We start from the raw sequence: 21,420 nt of genomic DNA on the forward strand, positions 1-21,420 counted from the left end.
AACGTGTTGACTTGTATATAAACTGTAAGTATATTAAATAAACACATGTGCTTCATATATACATTTATGTTTTTATTTAGGCTGTTTTATAATTTAGGAATTAGAGCTGGGTGATATATCGAGATTCAAGATTTATCGAGTTATTTTGGCGATACAGAAAACTATAATCTTTCATATATATACACATATATATATATATATATGCAGCTGTTTGTTAATAAATGTTCCTGTGTAGCATTTTGCATCAGCAAATTTAACCCAGAAAGACATCTTTCTGGTCAGACTTCATTTGATAAAATTATCTACATTTATATCATATATCATCATTTTGAGAAAATATATTGAGATATTAGTTTTGGTCCATATTGCCCAGCCCTAGTAGGAATGTTCACAGGATTTCAATGTTAATAAAGGTAGTTCTACCAGATTCTAATCACATAATTGTATTTAGTAAGTGGTTGATAAGTGGGTATTTTAGATTTCTTGTACACTTGTCTTAAAATATAAGAGCTTGGTTGGGCGGGTGGGACGGCTCGTAGCGGGCGCCAGAAAATTTCCCTTATTTTCAAATCCAAAACTTGACAGATATGGTGATGTCAGCTTTCAAAACAATGTTACTTTTGTAGTGGCTCTCCCCTATTAGGGCCATGTTAAAACTATAAAAAAGAAAAAAATATGGGCACTACGAGATTAAAGTCGGAATATTTCAAGAATAAAGTTGTTATTTTATGAGAATAAAGTCATAATTTTTCAAGATTAAACTACAGTTGGTGGTCACTCGTGCTTTATGGAGAATGTGTAGCATTTAGTGAGATTCTATTTCTCTTAAGATTCCACACATGGTGAGATACGGAGCCTTTTGGCCCATCATCACCACACTGTTATCAGTTTAAATACTGTAAAGCCACTTTGCAGATGTTTGCGTTTGTTCGGACAAAAAAGCCAGACCGATTTGGAGCAAATAGTCTCTTTTGTGGAAGAGGAAACGGCTCGAACTGGTCGACTTCAGGGCTACAGTTTTTTTAGGATACGGCTTTTTTCTGAAAAAAATACGACTATACTCAAAATATTACGACTTTAAAGCATAACTAAACCCCTGCTTTTTCCTTACCTGCCACTAGGAGGGAAATTTATAAAATGCCTTGATTATGGGCGGGGCTTCTGGAGTGGTTAAGACACGCCCAGTCTAAACCAGAGCCGTATAGAGAGAGTTGCGACAACGCAAGTCCAAAATGCTTCACCGTCTCGTGATTCATGTAAGACTGAATTTTGTCCCGGAAGTTTGTGGCAGGCCATTCAAATCCATTGATTCCCAGTGACATAACTGGGATTTTTGGTAATTTGTCATCAATAACTGCATTGATTTACAATATTTATACAGTACACCATCATATGTATGTGTATATACAATATATGTTTATGTAGTTCCATAAATATATATTTTTCCCTAACATAAACAGCTAGCTTACCTGCTTTTTTGATGTAGTTAAGGCCAACATTAACAGTTAATTAAAAAAATGTGTTAATATGTATTATATACAGTATGTATTGCTTTGAATTTTATTTTAATTGTGAGTCATTTTGTCTGTTTATGTGGTATTTCCTTATTTTCATGTGTTTTCTGAGTTATTTTCAGTGTATTTGTTGTTATTTTTGTGAATTTCTTTGACTCAAGTTTATCTGTGTATTTAAGGAAGCTTAGTAATTGATGTCATCATTTAGATTCTTCCATATTTTGACACTGAACTGAAATGCTTTTGTAACTGTTCTCAATTTTGTGTTTTCATAATATCTGTATGCTATGTTAACTAGCACTACTTCATACCCAAATACATTTGTATTCAGCAGGAAAAAAAATGGTTTTTGGTTTTAGTTCCTCTTTAATCTCAAAATATTATGACTTTAATCTAATAAAATGACTACTTTAATCTTGTAGTGCTCAGATTTCTTTTTATTTTCATGTGGTCCGAGTACTCCCCTATCCCACTTCTAACTGATGTATTTTTATTAGCACCCTACATCCTCTCTGCTATTGGTCCCTTCACATGCCAGCATGCTTCACTTAAAGTTCCCACGCCATCCCAGCATGCAACCTGTTTATCCAGTCACTCATCCAGACGGTCAGTCAGTCAATTAGGTGGAGCAGTCCATCGAGCGGTTGGCGTGGGTGGAAATAGAATAGGCGAGCTGACAGGTCGGATATCCCGGGAGTTTTGGTGGGCAGCTGAACACGACATGACCCGAGCCGCCTCATTAGCAGGTTAACCGGCACGCGTGGGTGACCAATGACTGTTTTAATACGTGTGGGAGGGACGAGTTGGGCGGGCGGGGTTTAAGAATGATCGACAGTGGCGTGGGCAGGGAGTAACCTTGGAGAGAAGGTGACAACGCCACTTTAAACGCGTGTGCGATGGAGGGCGCCTGCTTGATCGAGGTTTTGCACGAGTCGACGGGCGTCTTGATGAAAAGCACCCGTGGGCGGACAGGCTGTTTGTCAAACACTCTGCTCCCATTTAGGCCACAATGGGCTCAAAATGACCGTTCCACAGCGGTAACAGCTCAGACAGGCTGAAGCCTGAGGCCATTCCAGGCTCAACCTATCGATCTGATTAAAATTCTGCAAAAGACCAAATCAAAATTCAGGAAAGGTGTTTTTCACTTCCGAAATATATATATATATGCAAGTTGGACAACTTCTCATTTTTTAAATTCAATAAACATCCAAGAGTGCTGTAAAGTTTTTAAATGAGTTCCTGTGTCGACAACCCCATGCTGTCAGCAAAATTACAAAACGGGCTGAGTTTTTATTCAGGCAGTGCGGAGCTCAACATGAAAAATGTGATTGATGAATCAACAATGATCCTTTTAACTATTAACATTCTCAATTAGGACGTTGATGGTTTGAATACCTTTTTTAAGATTTTTTTTTTTTTTTTTTAAGCAATGTCTTATTGATACTGGCTCTACATATCAACTATAAACAATTTATCTGCTTTTCACATGAACCCTACTTCAAAACTAGTAACTGATTTACATTTACATCCATTCTGTGTACATTTTTGTTTTCCAAGTTTAAGTCACACTACCTTTGCACTGAATGCAAGTCTAGTTTTTGACAGAGAAATCTATTTATTTGAAGGGGTATACACAAGGCTTATATTACGCTGTCATTACTATGACATGACACCTGTCAGTAGCATGAATAAGGTGTTATGAAGGCAGTCATTAAGAGTTGTTCGTGACCCAAACCCTTCGTTACCCTACCCATCCCCAACCCAAAAATGCCAACATAGCTCCAAAAGTGTCATATTTTAGCAAACGACAAAGTCAGGTGTCATGTCATAATAATGACAATGTAATGTCAGCTTTATGTATTTGTTCTTGAACAGTAATTTAAAAACTGCTGAAAACTAATGTATGAAGTCGCGTTGTTGAATGATTATTGTGTAACTCTTATATTTTAGTCAAAACATTTCAATTTGCCATATTTTGCTGTGAAAGTATAACAGTGACTGCCCTCTATGGGTTGAAACCCATCTATTACAATAACATTTTGCTATTGGCTTAGAATTGAGGTTTGGTGGTTTCTTATGTCATGAGCCACCACTGTTGGCCCCGCCCCTCCTATAAAAACTAGCACCTGTGGACTCTGCAATTGTGAAGAGAGAGCTATAGTGAGTCATGAGTTACTAGTTAGCATAGCATAGCATAGCATAGCATAGCATAGCATAGCATAGATTGTTCTTTGGAGATTTTAAAGTATAAACTGGGCATGTTTTAACTACTCCAGGAGCCCCGCCCATAATCAAAGCATTTTTTAACTTCCAGCCAAAACCTCAGGGTTTAGAGCTGGGACGAAAGTAACTTGCTACATGTAAATTCACTGGAGTGGTAAAACCTTTTTAATTAAAAAATTGTGTTTACTGTTTTATGTGTTATATTAATGATAATGATTCACATCCTTAGATTTGAAATGGCAGTCTTTCAGTTTGGAAACAATATTGATTATCAATGTTATGAGTGCCTGTCGGAAACAAAAGTAACAATTGTTACCTTGTCCCCCTCTGCTAATGTGGTTGAATTGTTCATGAAATGTTTAAATGTTGAAAATAATTTTCTGTTGAGAAGCATGTTAAAATTATAAATTGTTATAATAATTAAAAAATACAATCCAAGTTAATACTTTGTTACTTTTTAAAAGCTTGAAACAATAAATAATTCATATTTTTAATTTGAAAGACATATATATATATATATATATATATACATACACATATATATATATATACATACACATATATACATACACATACACACATACACATATACATATATACATACACATATACATATATTCAATTCAACTTTATTTTGTATAGCGCAAATTACAACAAAGTCATCTCAATGTCATCGCAAAATATGTACTGTATATACTGCATGTTTTTATTTATTTTTTACAGTGTTTACAGTGTATTTCATGGTGTTATCCCGATTATAAATGACTAAAGTATATTTTTAAAAGCTATTGTTTTTCATAGTGTTATTTTAATCCAAGCTATTGTAGACAAAAGTAAAAAATGTGCCACGTCTGGTCACGTCACATTATAACGCGGTTATCATTCTCAATATATTCAATCAATGGTATTGACAGACCACACATGCAAGTCATTTATCAGATGAAAAATAGCGTTCGTGTATGATAGCTTTAAAATGTTATACTTGTTTAAAAACTTTCATTTTCGTACCAACTCCCTACTCTTAAACAAAAATATGATTACAGAAAGTTTTCCTAAAACTACCAAGTTCAAGGCATTCCAAACTTTGAAGGAGATCTTATTTTGTGCTTCTTGGTTAACGTAACAGATGCTTTGGTCTGACACCAGTAACACAAACCCTTGCGATCAGGCGCAACACTTTGTTCCAGTATCTACAGTATCATGTCACTTGCACAACACTTGAGTTTTCATAATAAATATTAATAGGACAGCGAGGATTTGACATTCCTATGTGTGAATGACCTACCACTTAGCATTTCATTCAGCTACCGTCGACACTTGGTGTCAAAACACGGCATCGCTTTTCATTCGCCTCAAAATCACTTGACCTCGACTTTGTTCCAAGAAGCAGAAGGAAGTATAAAAAGTGCTAACTGTAGATAATAAACAGATATTCCTACATATTAGGTCACAAGCAGTTGAAACAGTGGCAGTAAACACATTGTATGAGTTTTATCAACCTTGACCCGTCACAGGAACAAAACTATCCCTCTGTGCTGTCAAACCACTTGATATACCACATGCGAGTCAGGTTAAACACAGTCCTTCATTTATGCGTAAAATGTTTATTACGCTGATTTTTGTGTTAAAACTTTTCTTCACCTTATAAAGCAGCAGGTGTTCTTCTAATGGTTCTTTTTATTCCAGACGTTTCAATTACTGGAGCACATGGGAATATTTGGATGATAAAATGCACCAACTTCTCTCTGCAATAATGTCAAAGTGCCCTTCAACTCAACAGTTAACCTAATAGGAAGCTGCAGGAGTCTGCGGTTAAAGCAAGCAGTGACATCACCCAGCTCATTACTATTACTACAGTCCTTCCAGAGAATGACCTATGAGTCAAGTTAGCATGTTCGAGAAGTTTCCGCAGGTTTAAAGGGTGAGGTAAAGTCAGACGGCAGGATTATTGATGTCGACTCCACGACATGACTGTATTGGCATGTTGCTATTGCCAGGGATGATAACAAGGAACATGAGCTAATTGGCTTTAGCACACATGCACAAAACAGATGGCGTGGGCAGACACACATGCGATTTCTCCTTCGTGTTAAGCGCGCACATGAATATAAGCACCCCGCAGCGTCGCACACAGGCCAGGGCACTGTGGAAGGGTCTACATTTAGATGATTGACAGTGTGGCCTAAACAAACTGCAGACGAGCTGTACGTGTGTGCGTGCTGAAGTGCACAGTAAGCAGAGGGAGAGGTTGGTGGGGGGTGGCTAACACAGTCTGATATTGATCCTCTGGGCCCCTTAAGGCTACGAGTCAAATGAGCTGGATGCTGCGTGGAATGTGAGAAACTCTCTGGAGTTTCTCAAGTTTCATACACTCGCACTAACATGAAGTGCAGCGGGAGTCTGTCAATCTGTTCATTTTTGGCCCAGTGTGCACGTGTACGTATGCTTGTAACCCATAACCTTGCCGTCTGGGTCATGGGTCAGTAACTGATGGGTTAAACAGGAGCAGGTCCAGATTTACAGATGGACTTTCCCCTCAGGGAGAGGACTTACATCGACCAGGCTTTTCATCATCGGCGGAGTTTGAGATTCTTGCCCGGAGGTGGTGGGGGGGGGGGCAAAAAAATAGAATTAAATATATAGACCGTCTCGAGTTTTGTGCCAAACACAATGTGTGTAACATATACAACAAGAAGACAGTCATCAGCATCCCCCACCAAATTGGTTGTCATAACTCACAACGTTTTCCTAAATGTCCTAAATCTAGGAACTTAGACGTATACATAAAAAAACATCACATCAGAATATTAAATTACTACGTATCTCAAATGGTTTCTAAGAAAAGCTTTTCCCTTTGAAGATACCTCAGAGTAAAAAAAAAAAAATGACAAGGGCAATAACTCCAGAAAAAATATTTGCGCACTTCTAATTTTCGAATTCCATCAAGGTATTGATACCCTAAAGGCACATCCCAAATTTGGTTATCCTTTCTTAAACGTTTTCTCAGAAAAGCTGTCCCCTTTGAAGATGCCTGAAACAGAGTCCAAAAAATGTAACAAGGGCAATAACTCTGGAAAAAAATAATTGCGTGCTTCTCATTTTCAAACTCCATCAAGGTATTGATATTCTGAAGTCACACACCAAATTTGGTTATTCTATCTTAAACGGTCTCTGAGAAAAGCTGTCCTCTCTAACTCAGAAGGATGGACGCATGGAGCGCAAACCTGTATCCCCCTTCCACACTTTGTGGCAAGGGATAATAATGCAAAAATTATTAGTAACATAACTGATATTGTTGACTACAAAAATGTACGTTGCGTCGTAACAACCACTGCCCCGAATTATGGTCAAAGTCCATGTTCTCACTTAATCACGCTCTTAAGGGATTAAATGCTTCTCAAATAAAGCAGTATATCACAAGTATCAGATACCATTTGAAAGCTTAGAATCTCACATTTTTAACTATAGAAACCATTCTATGACAACGATAACAGCAAACGGTCAATTATTTTGTCAAAGTCGGGAAAAATGGCAAAGTAAACAAGTCAGCACTCCTCACCTTTAAAGCGATGCCATGTCTTACTGAATCCTAATATTCCATCAAACATGGTCTCAAAATTCGCCTAAGACATCCCAGAATTTAGTCAAAAACAGTAAAACAGCTGTAAAAAAACAAAAAAAAAAAAACGTAACATCCAGGGGTTTTTTTTAATCTCTGTGAGGCTGACCATGTCATTAAAAATCCATTTTTTTATATTAATGTTGTAAATGCATGATAAAATCAGGCTTTTTTGCTGCAGTACCATACATGAACTGCTGGAGGCAGTGTCGCTTCACCATTGACATAGTGAAGAAGAACCGCATCAGGAAAAGAACCAAGTCACTGTTTTATGGCACTTGTTGGGAAGACTGGGGGGAACTAATGTTTGTTCCGTGTTTCTACACGTGCCTCTTTCAGTGTTGCACATTGTTCCATGTCATGTTCTGACAGAGCTACCATGTGTGTGTCATCTGTTCTAAAGTAAGTTAATTTACTGTTTAAATGTTTTTAATTTACCTTTGAATATATATTGCTGATGTTTATGTGTATTTTGCTGACACTGACTGCTGTTTGGTCAGGTACTTCTGTCAGGTACTTCTACTAGCTGCAGACAAACCTATCATGCGCTTCTTGTGGAGAAACATGCAGCGAGAGGAAGAACCCATCATCTACGAGTGGCAAGTCCTTCCCTTTGGGACCACATGCAGTCCATGCTGTGCAACTTATGCACTGCAACACCATGTCCAAGGGTCCCAAGTCAACCATCCCGGTATCGCCAAAGTTGTGACCCAGGCCTTCTATGTTGACAACTGCCTTTACAGCACACCAGATCCAGCCCACGCTAAGACTGTCATAGATGGACTGAGGCAACTTCTGGCAGAAGGCAGTTTTGAGATCAGGCAATGGGCAAGTAATCTGCCATCAGTTATTGAACACCTACCCACTGAAGCTAGATCTGTCAGCAGCGAACAGTGGCTGTCCCGAGATAGTGCTGACCTGGACGAGCCTACATTAGGGCTGCAGTGGAATTGCCTTGATGACACCATGGGTTATCATCAACGCTGTTCAGAGCCTCTTCAACCTACACTGAGGAACATTTACAAGACAATCGCAAGCCAGTATGACCCATTAGGGTTTATCATACCGTTTACAACCCGAGCCAAAGTTCTCATCCAGGACATTTGGAAGCAAGACCTAAGCTGGGACGATCCTATTGAGCATCAACAGATTAAAGAGCAGTGGCTTGCCTGGGTTAAAGAGCTTTCCAACCTCCTTCATGTGCAGTTTCCCAGAGCCTATGCACCTCCAAATGCGGATACTTTGACAGCAACCAGACAGCTCCATGTGTTCTGTGATGCCTCTGAAAGAGCCTATGGCTCAGTCGCCTACCTGCGTACGACTGACGAGCAAGATAAAATCCACATCGCATTCCTCCTAGCCCGTTCAAGAGTGAGTCCCAAGAAATGCCTCTCTATGCCTCGGCTCGAGCTCAGTGCAGCACTAACTGGTGCACAACTCGTAAAACTGATAGAGTCGGAACTCACCATCCCAATCCATCAAGTCATATGTTGGTCAGATTCCACCACTGTCCTTCATTGGCTGCAATCTGAGTCATGCCGGTACAAGGTTTTTGTTGGTACGCGGGTAGCAGAAATTCAGACCAACTCCACAAGCTGGAGGTACGTTGATTCACCTCGCAACCCTGCAGACCATATTACCAGGGGCCTGACCCTTAAGGAGCTGCAGAGTCACCGACAGTGGAGATCTGGTCCTTCTTTCCTATCTGAAACTTCAGACCGGTGGCCGACTATGCCCAGCGCTGCTGCAGAACCTGATAAAAGTGAGCTCAAAAAGAGTGCCTTCATAGGAGTTGTTCAATCACCATCTGCCTCCCAACTACCTGAAGCCAGTCAGTTCCATACATGGACAGAACTTGTTCGAGCCACTATGCAGTCCCATAACGGGGCGGCTACCCCTGATGCTTCAGACTTCATCGCTGCTGAAAGAGCTGTGCTAGTCCAAGCCCTGGCTGAATCTTTTCCAGCAGAAGTTAAAGCATTAAAGACACTCAGTTCTGTACCTTCTGGCAGCAGGCTCGGTTCCCTCGCTCCAGAGTATGAGACAGCAACTGGCCTCATCCGTGTAGGCGGCAGGCTTCGGCGAGCAGTTGATCTGGAAGCTGAAACCATTCACCCAATCGTTCTTGATTCGAGACATCCTACCACTAAACTGCTTATTAGGGAATGTGACTAAAGGCTCCATCATCCAGGCACAGAGCGTATCCTTGCAGAATTACGACGTCAGTATTGGATCCTGAGGGGGCGTGAGGCGATTCGCAAACACCAGTACAGCTGCCGTGAGTGCCAGTTTTGGCGTGCTAAGCCTCAAAATCCAAGAATGGCAGACCTCCCACCTGCTTGACTGCGGCTTTACAAACCTCCATTTTACTCTGCTGGAGTGGACTGTTTCGGCCCATTCCTGGTGAAGATAGGTCGTCGCCAAGAGAAGAGGTGGGGTGTTCTATTCAAATGCATGACGACAAGATGCTTGCACATCGACCTCCTTGAAAGCCTGGATTCCGACGCCTTCCTGCTCGGTCTTCGCCGCTTTATAGCACGTCGAGGCAAACCATTCGAGATACTTTGTGACAATGGTACAAACTTCACTGGTGGTTGTCGTGAGTTACAAGAAGCCTTTCAAGCTATTAGTCCACAGCTCCAAGAACAGCTTGCAGAGCAGAAGATCCGGTTCCTGGTTAATCCTCCAGCTGCTCCCCACTTCGGAGGGATGTGGGAGAGGGAGATCAGATCAGTGAAGGCTTCTTTAAGAGTCATCTTGAAAGAGCAAGTTGTCCCGGAGCCAGTCCTACGCACCCTGCTCACCGAAGTAGAAGGCATCCTGAATGCCAAGCCACTTGGGTACGTCTCGGCAGACACAGCAGATCCTGATCCCGTGACACCAAGCATGCTACTCATGGGTCGCAGAGATTCTTCTCTTCCACAAGCCCTCTACGACAACGGAGACCTGTTGGGGAGGCGCCGATGGAGACACAGTCAGGTGCTTGCCGATAACTTCTGGTCTTCCTTCACTCGCCAATACCTTCCGGGCCTACAAGATCGTCAGAAGTGGACGACTGAGGCGAAGGGGCTCTGTGTTGGACAGGTGGTCCTCATCGTTGACCCACGGTTCCCAAGAGCATCCTGGCCAGTAGGTATTGTGACTGAGACTTTTCCTGCTCCAGATGGTCGGGTACGTACAGCTTCTGTTAAGGTGAAATCGAAGATTTACACCCATCCGGTCGTTCGGTTGATCCCTCTTCCTCAGTTGTCTGAGAAAGAAGATAGTACTCCAGGCAGTCTTCCCGGGGATGGACAATTATCCTGACTGACAATTGGGGGCGGCTGTGTTGGGAAGACAGGGGGGAACTAATGCTTGTTCCGTGTTTCTACACGTGCCTCTTTCAGTGTTGCACATTGTTCCATGTCCTGTTCTGACAGAGCTACCATGTGTGCGTCATCTGTTCTAAAGTAAGTTAATTTACTGTTTAAATGTTCTTAATTTACCTTTGAATATATATTGCTGATGTTTATGTGTATTTTGCTGACACTGACTGCTGTTTGGATAGACATTTAAGGCTTTAATTAGTGGTTTATTCAGGCCTGTCTGCTGTCATCTGAGCTAATGCTAACTTAGCATAGGATTGCTGCAGTGCTTGTGCAGGCTGTTGATATAGCTTAATTTCTGCTGGATATATGTGCATGTGCAGGCTGCTAATATAGCTCGGTTTCTGCTGGGTAAATGTTGTGTTCTTATGTTTATTTTTGTTATTATCTTGCTAATTCATTCTCACATTCTTATTGTATTTCCAGACCACACATACACAAATACATATGAACCTACATGAAAGTATATGCTGTCATTCTGGAACAATCAGCTGTAATCATTAAAGGAGCATTCTTAAATCATCCAGTCCTCCTGATTCTCTGACCGGAATCTCCAGTCCATCCTGGCCGCTCCAACCAGTGTTATTCAATTAATTATTGTGGGAAATACTACAGCACTTGAAATATTTATACATAATGTACATTATATTAACAATTGTATTTTTTCAAATGAATTTAGGAAAACTGTAATGAAACCTTTTGACCACTAGGTTGAAATGCTCACCCTGCCCCCCTAAACTCCACGTTTGCTTTTCATAAAGACTGATTCTGGGCGGAGGGACAGAACTTTGCACCTCTGTTACAAAACCTCTGATTTGATACGATATGACTGTGGTTCTGCTAAAACTATTCAAAGAGAAATGACAAATAATGATCGCAAATATGAGACAAGACACTATAAAAGGAATAAATCCATGAGTCGCTGACTTACTTGCAGCTATTGAATCACTTCTATTTCAAACAACTTTGCTTCGGCTGAATAGAAAAATGATTTACAACATTCAACAAGGAGGAAGGAAAATTGTGTCAATTTCGGAAAGACTTCCCCGCGTGTTGCAGTTTGCCAGAGCGGAGAGCGACAATCCGGCCCAATCACTGTTCCCTAATCCATTAGCTGGGTTAATCAATGGCTATACACCAATGCCAATAGGCCTCCCATTCCATATGCCTTCCAAAGAATAGACAATCATTGACTAATCAGATCTTGATAGAAGCCTCTGCGTGTGGAGGAGCAGCTGCTTTGCCCAGTGAGCTCAACTGTAATCACTTTATATACATTGATCTGCTAAACTGAGGATTAGAGCTTCTCAGGATGAAGACGGACACAGTTTTCAAAGTCGTCAGTAAAAGACTACTGCCTTAAGACTCTGACGGTAAGCAGTCAGATCACAGATATTCAGTTTTTGCATAATATTCAAACACATCTGCGTCCAATAATGTGCAGAACAGAAATGAAGGCCTTTTGTAGGAACTGCAAAAGTTCTTCTCTACAATGCAGAGACTTCGACAACTTAATAAAATAAATTAAAAAAAAACGGAATAAATATTAGAACTGCAAACTTTCTACTTGGCAATGCAGAGACATCGACAACTCAATAAAATTTTAAAAAACTGAATAAATATTACTATCCTGACTGTTATAATTACCTCCAGCCCAGAGGCCCAAACTGAATTATTTATAGGATGCTTAATTAAATGGTTGCGTTTGTGTGTTGATGTTTCTGATGTCTCGTTGTCTGCTGAACGCTAACAATAAATGAGAAAATATCAATCGTAGGATAGAAGAAGAGGAATATGGTGCGTCTTTGTGGATCCTTACAAAGGAAGGAAGGATCGGCAGCTGTTTAAAAAAAAAAAAAAAAAAACGTTTACTACAGCTGGCAAAATAAACAGCCAGTCACTGAACAAAACACATGCATGATGAGAGCGAATGAAAAGTCAAGCAAACTCAAGGCTGAGTGAAAATATTGTTCTTTATCAATGCGATTGAAAAGATAGATTTTAAGGTTAATGCTGAAAATTGAAGATGAGTTTATTTTACTACACACAACCTACTGGAATTCTTTCAACAAACCAAATTTGTGTCCTAACCTGAGTTGAACATTTTCACACCGACTACAAGTATTAACCATGACTACAAGCTCTAGAAACATAATGCAACATTTTGTTATTGTGAGGCATTATTCAACTTGTTTGGCACAATTTGAAAGAATACAACAACTTTAACATGTTGTCAACCTAAAGTATGTCAAGGTGTAGATATTTTATGCTTAAAAAAATGTATTTTCTGGGGTATAGGTCTAATTATTTTATTTAAAACTGGGTAATCAACTTACTGTATATGGCAAATCAACCTATATGTAGATTTTTTTTCAGCCAGTCTACCATCTACCAGTAGAAGACAGTTTATATTAGATTTCTGAAAATATGGTCAATAGTAAAAATCCAAACCACCACATTAAGTCTTTGCCTGGTTTCTACCTGGCAAAGTAGAGCTGATGCACAGTTAGCGTAGCAAGTTAGCATCAGCACAATTACAGTTTTAAATAAAATACCACAACAAAAGCTTTAAACTCGACTACTACATTGAGCAATAAGGACAAGAATGATTGGCATCTTCTTCGACCAATAGAGGCACGGTATTGACAAAAAAAAAAAAAAAAAAGTGCCAATAGGTATTACTTATTGCCTGGAACAATTTATCTGTACATTTCTTAGATAGCAATCAGTGCAGCTTCTAGTCCGGAAACTAAAGTACATTTCATTGAAATACTACACATGTTACAACTGCTGGAAAATCAAAATCCCAATAACAACAAAAGAAAAAGAAAAAAACAGCTGTAGAAGTGTCTCGTTTCATGTATAACCTAGTCAATGTGGAGCGAGACGCCAAGATTTAGACTAGCTTCTACAAGAATTTTATCAAGTTTTCTCATTAAACACAAGCTCAGGGATTGAGTCAACTCTTCCTGTGCAGTAAAATCTAATCATGTTCCCTGTGGTTTAAATGCTCCAGAGCGCCACATCCAAAGAAATATCTTAAGATGAGCAGTAGACAACATCATTAAATCAAGATGATTCAACACCTTACCTGAAAAAGGACGCGTGTTCAAGATGTGTATTCAGCCAACTTGCAGCCATGTTTACCAACTGTCAGCCTAAAATCAAGACAGAAAAACTCTTAATTTAGTGCATTTCAAAGACTAAACTTCATCAGTTGCCCAAGACTGAATGACATGACACACCTGACTGCAATTTCTGTCATAGTGTTGGAGGCTTCCTCTAATTGGCTAATTACAGCCAATCAAAATAAAGAGGTTTTTGAGAAGCCATAGGACAAATGGCTTTTTTTTTCTTGTTAACTCTCAGACAGGAACTGTAAACCTTACACTGGACCAACATCTGCAGTCCACACTGATTGATTGATTCCTTTAACTTCACACTGTTTGAAAGGTGTGGCAAAGGGGCAGAGCCTATAAATCCAAAGACCAGCTCATTAGGCTGTACCATCTGCAGCCATGTCAGAGGGGTATTTGGGGTTTAGTTGGTTTTCCTTTGTATCAGTATTAATACATGTTCATTTTGGTTCCCTATTGTGTGTTAGTTGGTTTGGCCAAACCTGTATGCAGGCTCAAGTTCATTTTGTCTTCTTTGAAATATATATTAAAGGTATAGAGGAGGATTTTCCCAAAGTTTAGAAAAGAAACGCCCTCTCCACTTTTTGAAAAAATGCACATGCTCAACACTTTACCTGCTCCCATGAGGGAACGCCAATTAAACGAGTGCAAGAGAGCGTGCACAAGCCCAGTTTTTCTCGTGCACAGCTCTGTTTACAAGTTAGTGCTGGCATCGCTCATACAAGCTTACTTACGTGGTGAGAACGGCAAGCTTCAATAAATGGCCAAAACCGTACTTCACCAGACACATAAACACTAGGAAAGGTGCGTTCACACCGAACGCGACTGTAGCGACTTCAATCGCCCGTGATGAGTCGCTTGAACATTTTTGGTCACTTTAACACTTCTTCGCTCCAGTGACGTGATGACCAGGGAACAGTGTGTGTGTGTATCTGCTGCTGACGGGTGAATGAGAGGGTTGATCACCTCTTCTCCGGCCGTATCATAGACAGCGTCGCTTTTACGATTTAAATGATCAACTTACGGATTTACTAAAGGATGAGTTCACTCAGAAGCTTGTGGGCTTATTCAAGAAGTTAACTGCTTTAATTTTGTCGTCGTAAATTCAAAAGGTCCTGGCTGCAGACCTCCGCTGCAGCCGTCTCACTGTAGTGGGTGGGAGCGGCTGCTGCCTCGGCTCTAAAGACAGTTCAAATTTTTCAACTTTGAGCGACAAGGTCGGTTGACTAGTCGCTCAAATCACGCAAGTCACATTGCTTGAGGGGAGAGAACTTGAGATCACGTCATTTATATTGATTTGAACGTAATCTAGTCGCTTCAGTCACTCTAGTCGCGTTTGGTGTGAACGCACCTTTCGTGCGCATGCGAAGCAAGCAAAAACTGGCTGGGGACGAGCACGTACGATGGCCTTACATCAGAATGATTGACACTTAGGAGGACCAACAGTCTAGAGCAGTGATTCTCAACTGGTGGGTCGGGACCCAAAAGTGGGTCACAGACCTGTACTGGGTGGGTCGCGGACAGCTGGTCAAACATAAACAGATACTTAAGGTCTCTCATGCTGGACTTGTCTTTTAAATAAACTTTTATTCTGTGGATTGCATGTTGCATAAGCAAATATATAGATATATGTTTAAAAAAAGATTATGTATGTGTGTTTTCAACAGCTATTTTGGAAAAACCAACATTAGTTGGTAGAATGCTAAAAGAAAAAAAAAAGCGGGTTGTGCTGTAATGACCGTGGCAAAATGTGGGTTCCAGTGTGAGACCAGTTGAGAACCCCTGGTCTAGAGGATCTTCCACAATACCTTTAGGATTTCATTTATCCAGACAATCACCTCTGAGGAAGACTGGCAGTTGACAGTCAAAACATGTCAGGAGATAAAATTTCCTGAAAAACCGTGTTTAAATAAATGAATCCCTAACATATAGGCTTCATTTATAGGTATAGATCATAGACGGAGTTTTTAGGGGGACAGGGGGGCACAACAGTTTTTCCAATTTTTAATATAACTTACACAATATGCAAATGTTTTAAGTGCCAGAGAAACACAGTGACGAGGAAATAATACAAAACTGCGACATAAAATTCAAAGGCTCACAAAATAAAACCAAGTAAAAAAGTTTTAAAGGACCAGCAGCCGATGACATTTGACCCTCCTGCTTCCCGTAGCAGCTGAGTGCTTTGTTTACAACATGGAGGACATCGCGGGTGATCTGTAGACCACTGAGAAAACAAGCCGGCTGGAACAGGGAACGAGCAAATCCTGCGTTCAGTGTCTAGATATAAAGCGGTGGACTGAGTGGTGTTGTGATAATCTACTCCGCGACAAAATCTGCATCCACCGACCACAGCACATAGACAATCAGCAAATGCGGACTGCAGAGTCACATTGTTAGAGACTTTAAATGCCATAATTTACGATGTTGGACTTTTAAATGCTTTTAATCTGGATGGATCCTTTTATTCTATCCTACCTGTTGTTGAACTTACTGACAGCAAGTCTCTCCCTCCACGTTAAAGTGTATCTGCCATATTATTTATTTTATTTTTTGCTGCTCCACCTCCCCGGCAAGAATCTCAAACTCCGACAATGGTATACATATTGAGTGTTGAAATTTAAAAGTTAACTTTAAAGAAATGTTGTTGTTCACCGCAATGTTTTTTTTCTGTAGCCAATAAATGAGTGCTTTCTGAGTAAATATCAGTAAAACAAGCTTCACACCATTATCTTTAGACGGGCTCCGAAAACTTAAAGAAAACGCGTCATTCAAGGGTTTTGGGTGTTTTGGTATTAGAACTGAACTTTTCTTCTGTTCTTACACCTGTGTTATCAAATATTTGCGCCATTGTGCAAAGCCGTGTTAGCAGTTCATAATATACTACGCTTTATATCTTTAGTCTTATAAGCTTACATTGTTTTAAACATTAACTCCACTGCTAATTGCCTATCCTTTGCTTCTGTTTGTGTAAATAAGAGAGATTAACATTGTTTACCTTAGACTTAATGCCCAGATTTTAGATACAAGTTGCATTTTTCTTCATTTCCTAAAAAGGAGAAAGACTTTGGTCCTAATTGCATGCACAGTGAATAATGGTCTAGAGCCACTTGTTCCATAAAACACCTTCATGCTCATCCATCTTCTGTTATCCTAAACAGGGTGACGGGTCACTAAGGCCTATCCCAGCCTAATTAGACAGGGTTTTTCCCAAACACTGTCTGCTGTTTATGATAATAAAAGCTTTCTCAACATTTTGGCTCCAACAATCAGAGGCACGCCTATCTTGACTTTAATGAACAGCCAGTTTAAAGCACACCAATGAGATTTTGTAATCTATTAAACTTAAATATTTAGACAAACTAAAGCTTTTAATTGGGAAACTTGAGTTAAGTTTCTTTATCAGATACTAATGCATCGTCTGTGTGTGTTTTTTTTTTTTTTTTTTTTAACTCATTCTGACTGGGAGCAGCACACAGGGAACACTTTAGGGGACATATGTTAAAGTGTACGTAGTATTATCACTTTTAAACATAAAACAGTCAAGTTCATAATCAGGTGAAATCAGTGTTTAACAGTGTACCACCTCCACACGATGCTAATTTGCACATGTGCAGAAGTTAAATAGAACAAATGTTCACAATAGCTCATTCCGAGTGTTACTATTATGACTCATGGTGACAGATAAAACAGCAGGATGTATGCAAGTATTAAACTTTAACACAAGATTAATGTGATTTGTTACACATTAACCCTTTAAGGATTAACATAAACTGAAAGCAATTATATCCCTTTGGTTATTAAGGCATTTGAAAACAGCATTAAAACATTCTGGGAATACTGCACACAATCTTTTGAAATAAAACAATTAGTGTAGTAATCAAGACCACACTGGTCACGGGTAGATGTTTTTTTAATTCTGAATTAGTTATTTAAAGTGTTAAATGAAAGTGTTCTGCTTCGTGTTTACATGGAAATACTAATTCCGAATTGAGGTTTACATGGAAAACCAGTTTATTCGGCTTTATTCAATTCCGCTTTAGGTCTGGGGGTTGGGAAGGCTCGGATTGGATGGCTACGGTGGCTGGGAAGTGTCAGGTGAATGCATTTACAGAAACAAACACGAATGCAAACCGGCCACAACGGAAGTGTTTCCGACGGACCGGTATTACAGTCGGACAGGTATTTTGATATGATAGCCTGATATGAAAAATATAAGAGTATCCTAATCAACTTTCACTTACTTTCATACGCGTTTTGATGTCTTCTTCTTGTTCTTCTCTGGTCTGGTGGGTTAAAAACATCCGCCAGAAACGTGTCCGTCTGTAATACCGGTCCGTCGGAAACACTTCCGTTGCGGAAACCCGGTGGCCGGGAAGTGTCAGGTGAATGCATTTAAAGAAATGAACACAAATGCAAAAAGGTCACAACACGAATGCAAAATGGCCACAACGGAAGTGTTTCCGACGGACCGGTATTACAGACGGACACGTTTCTGGCGGATGTGTTTGTTTTTGTTGTGACCTGTTTGCATTCGTGTTGTGACCTGTTTGCATTTGTGTTCGTTTCTGTAAATGCATTCACCTGACACTTCCCAGCCACCGTAGATGGGGGTGAATGTGACGTATCACGTCTATCGGGAAAAAACACACAGGAAACCTTTTATTGTCGGCTATAACACAGAAAACCATACATGTGAACTGTTTTAACTTTCTTTTATTGTAGTTTTGAAGCAGCAGCTGGACGATAACACACGGTTTCAGTTTGGTCCATGGAGCAGAAGGGAGATAGTAACTTATCACCAGTAAAACTTCGGAAAACAGTCACCAGGTCAGTCTCCGGGTCTTCGTATCAGCCGTCCGGTGAAGCCGGTTCTGTTTACCGAGGTCCGTGTGTGATTGTAATAAGTCCGTAAATCTGTGTGAGAGTCCGCATGTTTGTGCTTCCGTCCAGCCACTCTTCTCATTATATCCAAATCTTCTAAGGCTCTTATTGAATAACTAATCTTGGCTCTAGTCCGGGCGGCCATCCTGGACTGTCGTCACTATCATCAGCGTTGTCATCGCAGCAAGTCACGCATGCGCAGAAGGATCGGAATTAACTTAAAGTGGAATTAAGCGTTTACAAGATAGAGGAATTTTTTATTTAGAAATAAAAGTGTTTACAAGGTCAGTTTAAAGCGGATTTAACTTGTGTTCTGCTTTCAAGAGGAATTAAAGCTCCCATGTAACGTGACCATTATCCAAGATCAAGATGTGTTAAAAAAAGAATACACCAAGACTTTTGGAATTCAAGGCCAAGTCATGACCCAGACCAAGACAAGATCAAGAACTTTTGAAAACCATGACGATGTTGAACAGTTAGAGCATTCTCCATTTAATATCAGTTTCCTTTAAATACATTTGACGAATAAAAACGAGGTGTCTGCAACACTTTCAAAGCAACATGCAAAAGTTTCAAATCTGGATACATTTGTTAAACTTATTGCGAAAAATAAATCCTTGCATGTATTTCAAACCCACTGATAAGTCCAGAATGTTTATTTGTCAGGTGAATGAGATCTATAGTTAGTGTTCAGAGGAACTTCTGACGAGAAATAGTCAGAAGGAGGCAAAACAATCAGTGAGCGAATACTAAATGTTTAAAGTCAAATTACAACATTAGGTAATCAGGAACAGTTCAATGTGCTCATCCTTATCATCACATGAATGAAACTTAAAGAATAGCAGATCAGTGCTGGTGTTGATTCATCTTGACGGAAAATCCCAAGTCCGGCCAGTCTGAGACCAAGACAACATCAAGTCAAAATTCCACCAAGTCCGAAACGAGACCAAGTTCTTCAAAATGTCAAGACCGGTCTTGGTAATTGTAACTGTTATCACTATAATTTGAATTTGAACCTGAGACCCTTCAATCGCAAGCTTGCTTCCTTAACCTTTACCCACCTCCGCCTACCACGATAATACAATTTATTTTATTATTAGGAAAAAAGATATCTTGTTGCACGATACATTGTCCCACCTTCAGTCATTTTACACCACTACTAAGACTATTTGAGTAAATTATAACAAAATAGGAATTATTACTAAGCTACTTTCTTACATTGTGATTCTCTGTTTTCATCTGAGAGTATGTTAAACTCTATCATGAACAACTAATGGTGCATGAAGTAGCTAAGCTAAAAGCTAAGCTTCATTGGTCTCTTAACAGCTGTTGTTTATTCCAACCTTTGCCCCCACTCTATTGTGATTGGTTTTAATTCCATGTCTGTTTATTTTATTGGGTTTTTGTTTCTTCAAAGGAAAGAATCCACTGTGTGTGGAAGGGAAGGGCGGAGGTGGAAAACAGATGTGTGTGTGTGTGTGTGTGTGTGTGTGTGTGTGTGTGTGTGTGTGTGTGTGTGTGGGCTCAAAGTGGATAAGACAATGGTGTTAGCTGCTGGCGAGCACCTCAGCTGACACACACACTCACAATACACACAAATGAAACAACACACTTCAGCTGGGATGGTACCCAGTGACGACAAGAGACTGGGAGTCACTGATGCCCAGGTGGTGGAAGGGAAAAACCCTGGAGCTACGCCCAGATTGGTGTTAAAAAGTCAGCCTCCACACTTAAAAGAAACAATCACACACACACACACACACTCGCACACACGTACAGTCGAAGAAGCTGCACAGCTACAAAGCTTGTGTTCCTGCAATTGACACACACACATATACACAAAAACTCACATGCTCACCCACTCCCCACCTTCTTGCAATTAACACTGCTCCTATAGCTGGAGGCAGAGAGGAAATGAGGTTTTGTGTGTGCGCGCGTGTGCGTGTTTGTGTGTGAGACAGTGAAAGAGTTGTAGAAGGATTAAGGAGTAGGTGGGTGGAGGGTTATGGTTGGCAGAGGAAATATAATGCGTGGCATGGAACTATGTACTCAGGGCACGGTAATAACTGTGCACGATGAGGCCCTGCGTGACTGCGTGCATGCGTGTGTACGCGCATGCCAGCGTCAAAGACTTACCCACCCCTTCCCTCTCCAAGTACCCTGTTCAGAGGCTGCAGTTCATTCCTGTCTGTCTGATTGTGTTGTTGTGCAGTCATGGCTAATTACCTTGATAGTCTGTTGACAGCGCGGAGACAATTAAACAGCCAAATGGAAAACAGGAGGAGGAACATGTCTGAAATGTCCTCTTCGAGAAGGGAACTCTAAAGTAATACATCTCCAACATGTGTTTATAATAGGAAATCGTTTACAGACGAATGGGACGGCGTTTGTCTCGTAAATTGTGGACTGCCTCCTCTGGTGTTGGAATCAGAATTCAATCAATTACACTTTCGGTTTTTCTCGCTGTTAAGACATTTCCACATATCTGAAGCGGTTAAATGAGAGGTATTCTCAACAACAAAGAACTATTGATCTGCAGCCATCTAACACACTAGGATCTGTACAGATAGAGACAAATAAAAGCGCGGCGAGTCGGCCATTAGCGTCAGTCAGGCATTTGAGAATATTACGGAAAAAACATAGTAATGAAGCCATTTATCACGGATGAAATCTGAACC

At 40.2% G+C, this 21,420-nt stretch overlaps 1 long non-coding RNA gene across 1 annotated transcript; it reads left to right on the forward strand.

The window, feature by feature from the left end:
• Positions 1-3,128: 3,128 nt before the first annotated feature.
• LOC114480028 (uncharacterized) lies at positions 3,129-19,928 on the forward strand. Its single transcript, XR_003676044.1, has 3 exons — positions 3,129-3,238; positions 5,424-5,425; positions 19,917-19,928. It is a non-coding gene; the product is annotated as an uncharacterized LOC114480028 (long non-coding RNA).
• Positions 19,929-21,420: the final 1,492 nt, after the last annotated feature.

Source organism: Gouania willdenowi, chromosome 18 (genome assembly GCF_900634775.1).
Source record: "Gouania willdenowi chromosome 18, fGouWil2.1, whole genome shotgun sequence".
NCBI classification, from domain to species: Eukaryota; Metazoa; Chordata; class Actinopteri; order Blenniiformes; family Gobiesocidae; genus Gouania; species Gouania willdenowi.